Below are 11,573 nucleotides of genomic sequence, written 5' to 3' on the forward strand. Positions count from 1 at the left end.
TTTCTGGCTCATAATACCGGTATCATGCTTATCTTTTCAGCAAAAGTACCTTACTTGAGAGAAATACAATTCAATTAAATGGTCTATATTACACCACCCTAGGTACTAATTTTTCAGGAATATGTGAGATCAGAGAGGGAGAAAAATTCATTTAATAGTTTGAAATGTTTTTGAAAGGTAAAGTGAGATCTTTCAATGGACTTTTTTAAGAGCTATTGAATAGCCTCTGGCTAACTGAAGAAAAAAGAAAATACAGTCACTGCCTTTGCAATATTCATTCATTTTAACACAAATGATATAATTATATGAACATAAACATGCCCCTTTTAAAAAGATTGCATTGTTTATACATGATGTATACTATATAATATTTTGTGTCATTGAACTTCAACTTCTCTTAGAAAAGAGAATAAAATTTAAAGAGTAGAAAAAAGAAGTGCTATCTATTTTATAATAAATTTATTCCATTATTTCATCACAATTTGGTAAAATGTTACTTAAATTTGTTAAAAAAGTCATAAAGACTGAGAGCTTGATATGTTCTTTAAACAAGTTATTTATTGTTTTTATTTATTTGAAGAGAACTTTTTTCACCTAAGAATACACTAAGTTCTGGTTAATAATTCTGGCACAAGTGAAAATATAGAATCATTATTAGTACACTAATAGAATCATTACTACTACAGAAGCAGAATATTCCTTTTGAATAAAATTTCCTGAATTAGATCTTGACTGAGGTCCCATTTTAACACTGCAGAGCAGGGAAGACATTATTTTGCATCTAAAAATTTAGAACAAGTTTAAATAGTTGTCTCCTTAATAACAGAAGAATATTCAGCATTATTCTTGCTGCTCTAAGTGCTTTTAGGAGCACTGATTTCCAAACCATCTGCCCACAAAATCTATCCCGAGGTAATTAAGCAAATTGATCCAAATTGGTGGGATTATTTAATATTGTCTATTCTTATTTTGAAGAATGTCCACCCTAGACAACTAGAGCACTTTGGTTTTGACATATGAAGTTGATACTGAATTATGTATTCTTGCAATAATTAGACAAAGAGGACATTTGCTTCTCTTGGCCAATTCATTCATTCATTCATTCATTCATTCATGTCAATAGTATGAATAGATAAGTCTCCCTATTTCCTACTTTGATGGAGTGATGGTCCATCTCATCTGCGGTATCATCAAGGTATTAGGATACAAATTAAAGAGCAATAGCTTTAATACACCATGTATACAGCAGCTAGGAGTTATATCTGGTGAACCAGAAATCAAACCCTAACCACTCACTAACAAAATGCTTAACTTACAAGATTCAACAATCTATGTTGAATTTACACAGCTAGCTCCATAGCTGATTTCTGACAAAGTCCAATGAGACAAAGAACACTAAAGATTTTTTTCTAAATATTTCCAACTTTGTACCTCAGTATTCCCACCCATAAAAGTCTGACTTGTCTATTGACAAGGATAATGTAATAATATATTAGGCAATTAATAAAAGACTTCCACTTGTTTTAGTCTTTCATCACTCTGTTTTCCTCCTTTAAGATGGAAATAGTAATCATCATGCTTTCTCCTTCTTCAAGGAAACTTTGAGAGCTTAACCTACTTTAAGAAGATCAGTCACCTATTATTTGTAAGATTTGTTCATCTGACACATGACATTTGGTTTTATTTACTTTATATAATAGTAGATGGTATGATGATGTGAGAATGGAGGCTATTTTCCTATTTCATAAAATATCAGAAATCCAAATCCCAAAGTTGCTGATTTAACTCTGATGAGACAAACATATGATTTATAACATTTCCATGAAACAATCCTCTATAGTCTTACCCTTTGTGTAATACAATTTTCACTGAAATAAGTTAAATTTTCAAGGAATTTATCCTACCTGCTGAGTAAGAAAACTTGATCACTGTCTGAAATAACAATAGCTACCAACAGTTGATTTGGACATACAAATCAGCCATTTAGATATGGACAACTAAAATACTGTGAACTCCATGCTTCCACATCTAAACACTTTTTCTCTTTTTAAAAACTGTTTAAAATTAATCTAATAAATGTAAAACCAGTGATCTACCTGTACAAACTAACATTGAAATGTTCAGGGGAATAACCGGTAAAGCAAAGCCTGTACTAAAAAAGAATGTCCATTGACTATTCCTTTCTAACATTTATCTGTGCACTATCTCTATTTACATAAATATGGTTCCCAATTAGAGATCAGACCTGTCACTTCTTGCTTATATGTCTATTCAGAGTCTCTAATTGCCAATGTCATCTCTTGCTGTTTCAGAATCTAAGCCCTCTGAAGAGATCTTCTAGGAAAGATTTGGTGACATTTATCTTTCCTGTGAACTCTTTCTTACCTTTCACTCAATTTCTGATAAAGTTGCTCAGCCTCAGCACTATTAACATTTGGGGCTAGATAATTACCTGTTGGTTTTATTTTACTTCATTTTGTTTTGTTTTGTTTAGTTTGCTTATTATTTTCTTGAGAGAGGAGAGGTGGTGTGTTCTATGCATTGTAAGATATTTAGCAGGATCCCTGGCCTGTACCCACCAGATGACAATAGCAACTGCTCCGAGTTGTGACAGCCAAAAATCTCTCAGACATTTCCAAATGTCAGGAGATAGGGAGCAAAAATTATCCTTGGTTGAGGACCACTGTGATAAAGCCTTTAATTGATTTTTCAACAGCCCTATCACTTCTTCCTTCCCCCTTTCTGAATTTAGCCTGAGATAGGAAAAATAAAAACAAAAATAATTCCTTTATTCTGCCATTTCTTTTTCTACTGAGGTTAGGCAAACCAGTTTCCCTCTCTATCCAATCCTGTACTCACTGTCTTCTCTTAGAAGTATAATAATAATTTTTTAATTAGAATACATTTTAAGAAAGAAGTAAATATAAAATGTTCAAATGTGTACATACATTTTAGCCATGTAGTTCTACTTCTTTAACTAAATCCCAAGAAAATAGACACCAAGATGTACATGTAACCAGTGTACATTTCGATAGGAATGAATTGGAAATAATTCAATTCTCCAATAATAAGGAAGAGCTAGATAAACTACGTTTCAGATATATTAAGAAGTGTTATACAACATTCTTTAAATGTGAAAGAGTAATATCTATGGAAAATTTCAAGTAATATTTTAATTTCTTTATTTAAGTTATATTTAAAGAAAGTAATCAGAGGGGCGCATGGGTAGCTTAGTCGGTTAAGCGTCCGACTTTCGCTTAGGTCATGATCTCGCGGTTCATGGGTTCGAGCCCCGCGTCGGGCTCTGTGCTGACTGCCAGCACAGAGCCTGGAGCCTGTTTCAGAGTCTGTGTCTCCCTCTCTCTCTCTCCTAGAAATAAATAAAAATGTTTAAAACAAAAAATAAAGTAATCAGAATAATTTATGGAAAAAATACCATAGAGTAGCATATACATTACTGTACAGTATGATAAACTATAAAATATACATTTAAAAAATTGCATGTACAGACATTCAATTATTACCAATGATGTCTTGGAGGTATAGATATTAAGTGACTTTTCTTATTTTCTTTAGAGGTTTTATGTTTTGTACATTAAACACGTTACTTTTATAAGAGGGAAAGAGGGTTTTTAAAAAGATTATCCTTTTTCAGCTATTAAGCTAACAAATAAAAATAATTAACAGTGATATGCTTGAGTTTCTTCAAACTTTCATCATTGTATAGTAAAATGGGTGAATTTTACTATGTCAACTATGTAGATGCAATATGAATCCTGTGTGCACCATGTTAATTCAAATCAATTTGGCTGTTTTTCGACTAATAACAACTCAGTTTGGAAACAGTGTATATTCTTGAACAAATAGAAAAAAATGTTTTGTGTAAACAAAAAAAACAGACACTTAGCTCATCGTTCTTAAAGAATGTGAAAAAGCATAATTATAGACACTTAAATTGTTCCGTTTAGTAATAAAATGGAGAGCTATTTTCAATGAACATTTTATATAGTAAAATTGTATTTGTTAAAGTGTTGCCCTCAAAAATGCCACTTAATTATATCTAAAATCTAATCAGGTCACTTATTTAAGGAAAGAGATTGTAGGACTCCATTAAACAACAAGCCAAGGAACAATCGAGTTCTGGAGTTTATTTATTCTTCTATTGGTATAGGAAGTTACCGAGAAATATTACTTCAATTAGAGTTCTTTGTATTAGCTTTCTCCTCCCTTCAATGTTAAAATAAATATTTTTATATCTAAATAATTTAAAGAGTTTTCCCATAAGGCTGAATAACTGCTATTTTTCTATGGGTTATTTTTCTGGGGTTAAAAATTTTGTTAGGTCCATTATAAGTAAAATATCAATAAAGAGATAAGAGCTAGCATAAAGCCATCATGTTCCACAGGCTGCACAGATTAGATGTAAATTGACTCAGGGGAGGAAAAAAACGGATCTCCCAATCTTCTCATGTTATCTGTCCTCCACCACACTTCAAAAAAAACCCTTCCCAGTAAACTCAAATAATTGTAAGTTTGGTTTTTGTAGGCAAGAGTTGTCTTTAAGTCAATGAAAACTCTCCTTTCATAATTGTTTTATTTTTTTCATCCTCACATAATTAGAGCATGTAAAAACAGCACTTCAAGCTTGCTTAAAACATTACCCTTCAAATCTTGTCCCATCAGTTCTGTGGCAGTTCAATCAATATTAGATAGCATCAAAAATCTATTTCCTGTCCCTGACAAGAGAAGGAGGTCCATAAGATTATCTGTTTTGAATGGCAAATGCAAACTCCATACTATCTCAAAATGCCACCTATGCTGTTTTTACCTCCACACACTATTGGAAACAGTCAAAGTCAGATTCTTTTAATTAAACTAAACTTAATTTTTTAATTATGATTAAAAGATAGTATAAAGGTAAGCCACCAAATCATCCACAAAGTCACTGACATACTGAGATTGTTTTCTTTCAGGTGTTTCATTCATTTTATCTGGTTGAAGCTCAGTCCTTTAAATTAATTTCCTTCAAATGACCATCAAAAGTGAAACAGGATGCCAGTGAAACTCTCAGAATGAGCTATCCACAAAATTATCAGAAACATAGTTTACTAGGAACAAGGAACACAAATCTCAACAGCTTCAATTTCCTTTGAAGAAAAAAAAATTAAAATATAGAAATACCTTTGCTCTCTTTAATGGAAATTTCAAAAGTAGTAAATACCTAAAGTTCGTGCTAAATCAAGATATCTGCTGGTAATCTCCATTTCGCTTTTATAACATCTATATTTCGAGAAAAATTTTAAAAACAAGTATTGTGGAATGTTTAGGGAAGAAAAGCATAAGAGACTGACAATTGTGGCTAACACTTGACACTATATGTTAGGCACTGTTAGTAAGTCTATGAACTCATGTAATACTTAAAGCAATCTTTCATGGTTGGAGCTGTTATTACCACAACTTTTAAAATGAAGAAACTCAGGTAGAAAATAGCACTGTAGGATTCAAACTTATTTTGTAACAAGCTTTTAATGAACAATCTTATACATTCCAATGTATACCATTTCTTATTCATAATCCATGTATACCATGCCTAACAGAATTGGATTAGTGTAATCAGTCCAGGTTTTTTATTAAGATAAGAGTAGGGATTTTTTCCTTTCAAAGAACTGTCTCTAAGATTGAACATTTCTATTATTTTTGTTCCTATTTTCTAATTTGTTAATTTCTGATTTTATCTTTATCATTTATCTTTTCCTGTTTTTCTACAGTTTGTCTGGGGTAATAGTTCTAATTTATCTGATAATAATGGTATAACCCTGTTTTGTTATTTACTTGATAAATCTTATCCTTTAACTTTTAAACAGTCTGTGTTCTTTGTTTTAGTTAGGTATGGTCAAAGCATTGTAAACACCAGTTGTGAGTTTTATCCAATTACCTATATTTAAGAATTTCTTAAACATTTATTATGGAATTTCAGCCCATTTGCATTTACTATCAAAGATGCTAAGTCTGGCTTTATACTGTCATCTTGTTTTTTGCTTTCTTTGTTAATGTTTACTAAAACAGTCTCTTTAAAAAAAGAAATACATTTTTAAATGTATTTTTTAAAGGAATACATTTATTTTCTTTTGCTTCAGCTATTCAAAATTATGTGTATTGTATTCAAAACTGTATTTGAATTACAATAGTGCCTACTTCAGCAAAACTGGAAGGCAACCAACAGAATGGAAGACGATATTTGCAAATGACATATCAGATAAAGGGTTAACATGCAAAATCTATTAAGAATCTATCACACTCAACACCCAAAAACAAATAACCAGTGAATAAATGGGCAAAAGACATGAATAGACACTTTTCCAAAGAAGACATCCAGATGGCTAACAGACACATGAAAAAATTCTCAACATCATTCCTCATCAGGGAAATACAAATCAAAACCACAATGAGATATCACCTCACACCTGTCAGAACAGCTAAAATTAACAACTCAGGAAACAAGATGTTGGTGAGGATGTGATGCCACGAAAGGGGAACACTTTTGCACTGTTGGTGGGTATGAGGACTGGTGCAGCCGCTCTAGAAAACAGTATGGAGGTTCCTCAAAAGATTAAAAATAGAACCACCTTAGGACCTAGCAATTATACTACTAGGTATTTATCCAAATGATACAAAAATGCTGATTCAAAGGGACACACGCACACCAACTTTTATAGCAGCACTATTGACACAGCCAAATTATGGAAAGAACTCAAATGTCCTCAGACTGACAAATGGACATAGATGTTTGACACACACACACAGACACACACACACACAGACACACACACACACACACACAATGGAGTATTACTCGGCAATGAAATTTTGCCATTTGCAACAACGTGGATGGAAGTGTAGTATATTATGCTAGGTGAAATAGTTGCTGGAAGGATGTTGGGTGAGAGGATGGGCTAAATGGTTGATGGAAATTAAGGAGGACACTTGCTGGGATGAGCACTGGGTATTATATGTAAGCGATGAATCACTAAAGTATATTCCTAAAGTTATTACACTATATGTTAACTAACTTGGATTTAAATTTTTAAAAAACAGTGACCACTGCTACCTTCCATCTTTGAAACCTTACTTAACTCTATATTTCTCTAGTTACCAATGTAAATAGTATAATCACATGAATTAATTTGAACCTATGTTGCATAAGAAAAGTAGCTTTCTTTTATTTCAGATTACTTCCTGATTTTGTTGCATAGTTGAACATTTTAGAGAATATTATTTATTTCAGCATATCTTTTTTTCATAGTTAAAATAGAAAATTATAATCATTATAACTGTAGATGTTAAAAATAAATATTGATTAATAGAAATCAACAAGTCTAACTAAAATTACAATTTTGAGGAATGACTGGCATCACTATGGAGGATATAAAGAGTGTCCATTATGGGGTGCAACTTATGGATTTTCCATAAATTTTAATAAGCTGAATAGTGCCCCCCAAAAAGATATCGACATGTCCTAATCCCTGAAACTAGTGACTTCCCTGATTTGTGATGGAATTAAGGATTTTGAGGTGAAAAGACCATTCTGGATTATCTGAGTGGGTCCTAAATGCCAACACAAATGTCTCTATAAGAAAATGGCAAAAGTAGATTAGAAGATCACATAGAGAAGGCAATATGAAGATAGAGGCAGAGAACAGACTGAGGCCACCACAAGCCAAGGAACACGTGCAACTCTTCTGGAGCCTCCAGAGGGAATGCGCCCTGGCTGACACCCTGATTCCAGACCTCTAGACTACAGAACCAGCCAGCTTTAAACTATCCACTGATAGCTTAAAACTATCCAGTATATGGTAATTTGATAAAGTAGCCCCAAGAAATTAATACAAAAATGAATCCCTCCCTTTGACAGTTCTAATGGGACAAGGTAAGAATTTGAAGTATTTTATATTTTAGCTATCAACCTGTATTTCTTTAAATACTGTTTAAGAATGAGGGCATGCAAAGTAACTATGCAAGGTACAGAATGACAGCTAACATTAAATAAGTGTTTCCTGTGTGTAGGCACTTGTCTAGATACTTTACATACATTAAGTCTTCATAAAGGAAGTGTGTGAGTCTTCCAGAGTTTGAGCCTTTCCAGAGTCTTCCAGAATTTAAGCAATTTATACAAAATCACAAAACAAGTGGCAACAGTAGAGCTGGGATTACAACCAAGGTTTACTGAATTTGAATCCCCAAATCTTTAAAAAAATTTTTTTAATGTTTCATTTATTTGTGAGGGAGAGAGAGAGAGAGACAGTGTGAGTGGGAGAGGGTCAGAGAGAGAGAGGGAGACACAGAATCCGAAGACAGACTCCAGGCTCTGAGCTGTCTGTCAGCAAAGAGCCCGATGCAGGGCTCGAACCCAGTAACTGTGAGATCATGACCTGAGCCGAAGTCAGACACTCAACCGACTGAGCCACCCAGGTGCCCCAAAACCCCAAATCTTAGTTGCTAAAAGGCATTTTACGTTGCTTTTCATTTCAGCTGTGTCTGTCCCTTTCTTATTCAAATGTTCTCTGTCTTTTTATCAAAGAAATTGAAATGATGTCATAGTATGTATGAAAATGTATCTAAAGTCACACACTGACTTTGTTTCACCACAACTTTGGGAAACACTACTTTTGCTACCTGGGATCTCTACTGGTGATACTACAAGTGCTCAGTTATAGCCTGTTCTCTCCAAACCTTTTGTTCACCAAACCTGAGAACCTTCTCCTCTCCTCTAGACCAGTTAGCTGTTGCATAGTTACTTCAATCTTTTTCTGACCCTCTCTCATAAACCATGTTTCTCCCTTCCATAATACTTACATTATCATTTTTAGGATGACTATTGTCTAAACCAAAAAAAAATTCTGAAACCCTTACAGTGTTTTGTTGATAATTATTTGAGGAGGAAATGCTCAAAGTTGATTGTCCTGGGCAAACTGACATGTATGGTCACTCTAGTTATTTATTTAGGGCATTCAATATTTCAATTCTATCTTCCCTTATGGAGTGTAAGTCCTAGAGAGCAAAACAGTGATTTACTCCTGATCTTCATCTTATCCCCATTGCCTAGTACAGTGTCTGACACTCAGTGAATACCCAACACATACTTGATGAATGAATAAATCAACCTTGATATATAGAGTTATTTTATATGGTGGTGACAAGCATAACTTAAATTATTATGATACATGGTAAAATTCTTTAAGATTCACAAGTAACTATTTTGAAACATGTTGGAATTGTGGGAAATGATTTAAATTGTTTAAAATACCCTAAACCAAGGCAAAATTAACACATCCAAATCAGAATAGCAGCAATTCGAAGGGGACTATTTTAGCATAACAAGGCAGGTATTTCTTTGCTTGGGCACAGCGCAGCCACAAGCCACTGTTAAAGCAAGTCAGACTTTCACCTCCTCCAATTTGATCTCATTCCTAGAGCCATAGGCTGAGTCACCTCTAATATGTAGTCCAATTTATTACAGCACTATATGCTGGGAACCCTGTAGCCTGGAATTCTCTAAAACATTAAAACGCATTTTCACTTTTAGAAAAAAAATATAGAAATATTTAGAAGGCCATGGACTTTATCTCTAGTCTATGATCTTACTAAAAGAGCTAAGCTATTGCAGGATTCCTAGTAAATTGGTACATAGTTTTAAGACCATTGTCTGTAAAAGCCAGTATTTCCATTAAGCTCTTACTGTGCTACTTTATCATCTTCATAAGGACTTATTCTGGTATGTTTTGTTTGTTTGTTTTTAGTATAAATTGATGACATCCAAGATTTTTTTTACCAAAAAAAAAAAAAAGACTCTAAACAGAACTTACTTCTTATTAAACTATGACTTGCAACAGAAATAGGTTGAATTTGTTTATAAACTAACTTGCAAATCTTAGCCTTCTTTAAACCCACTGGAAAGCATAATGGGCACCACACAAATAGATGTAAAGATTGTCCTGGCTGTAGGCTTGTAATTGGTCCATTAATAAGAACTAAGTGCTACTGCATGCTTTTCCTGAGAAGATATGATAAGAGTGGTAACAGAAAATCTGGCACCCTTACAGTCCCATTATCAGGTCCAGAAAAATCTTGGCTGAACTGAAGCAGAAAAACAATTTACCACATCACCAGTTGAAACAGGATGTTCCAGCTCATCCAAAGTCTACTTACTGTACATTTGACTCTCTCCTCCAAGAGGCTTAGAAATCATTCATGGTCAAATAACTAGTTATCAAAAGATAGACTGACAAGCACAATGTAGGCAAGGTAGATGCTTGTACGTATTTAGCTCCAGCCTATGATGGTTGGGCTGCTCAGCCTTTAAGGGAGTAAAAAGATAAGGAATAAGTGATATGAACCAGAATTTAGTTTATATTTTATAAGAGAGAGTATCCAAAGCATGAAAAATCTTAATTAAATAAAGGCTGCTCTATGTATCTCACTCTCTCAAAACCTTTTTGACTATTTTGAAAAGAAAATATCTTCTCTCCTAAAATTCTGTTTGTTGAAGTCTCTGTAGCACACGTCCCTTAGATGTTGTTCATTAGAAATATCTGCCCATGATTTTATGAATCTCAAAACATTTTACATCTGTGTTGGATAATGTACTTAATCCTAACAGAATTGAAAGCATGTTAGACTAAATGTTGCAACAAAAGGAAGTAGAATCAAAATACTTGGTCTTTACTTGAAAGGCTTTCTGAAGAGGTTGATCAATGGAAAGATATTCAAATATGGAAATCAATCCAGCTGTCAGAAAAGTTTCACCCTTGTCCTTTAGAAAAGGTTAATAAGAATTTATTATTAATGGGCCTGAACTTATGGTTTCAGATGAAATGTGAGTAATAGTAGTGAGCCAGGTACATCATTTCAGAAATAAAGAAATGGCATGAGGTTCTTCCTAGGGCTGTGAATGACTATTACCTCATCCTAGCGCAACACAAAACTGGGAAACCCTTTCCTCACTAGATGTAAGACAGTCAAACCATAACCCTGCAGTTCTGAGCCTCTTTGCATTACCAGTGGGCATCCAGACTCCTGGAGAGCAAGAGACCAGCATTTAAGACCCTCCCACGGTGTGGCCACTTTGATGTGCTATGCTAGATGATGGGTAAAATTTTACAGTCTATCCGGTCTTATTCCAAACAACTCAACTTATTTTTGCTCACAAATTATACATATATTTTTGAATACTCTTTATTGACACTAGTGTGAATTTCTAGAATAGAGTATATTCTGCTGATATCTAATTTATTAGTTCATACTGGGTCCAAATCATATGCCTTTAAAATGACATTATCTTCATGTCATTGTGTATTATGCAAGATTCTGCATTACTTAAGTTATATATCTATTGTAGTGCTATTCATCACTTTTTTTGTAAAGTAATCAATATGATGGGTGATATAAGTGATTTCAGATGAAGGATCTGCTGATGAACATGAATTTTATCTCTCCTTTCTTCTCCTGACTACACTTTTGTAGACTTATTCATTACCATTGAAAGAGAAGTCTATAACATTGCAGGAAGGAAACAA

This window comes from Crocuta crocuta, unplaced genomic scaffold, assembly GCF_008692635.1.
Source record: "Crocuta crocuta isolate KB4526 unplaced genomic scaffold, BGI_CrCroc_1.0 scaffold491, whole genome shotgun sequence".
In the NCBI taxonomy this organism is placed as follows: Eukaryota; Metazoa; Chordata; class Mammalia; order Carnivora; family Hyaenidae; genus Crocuta; species Crocuta crocuta.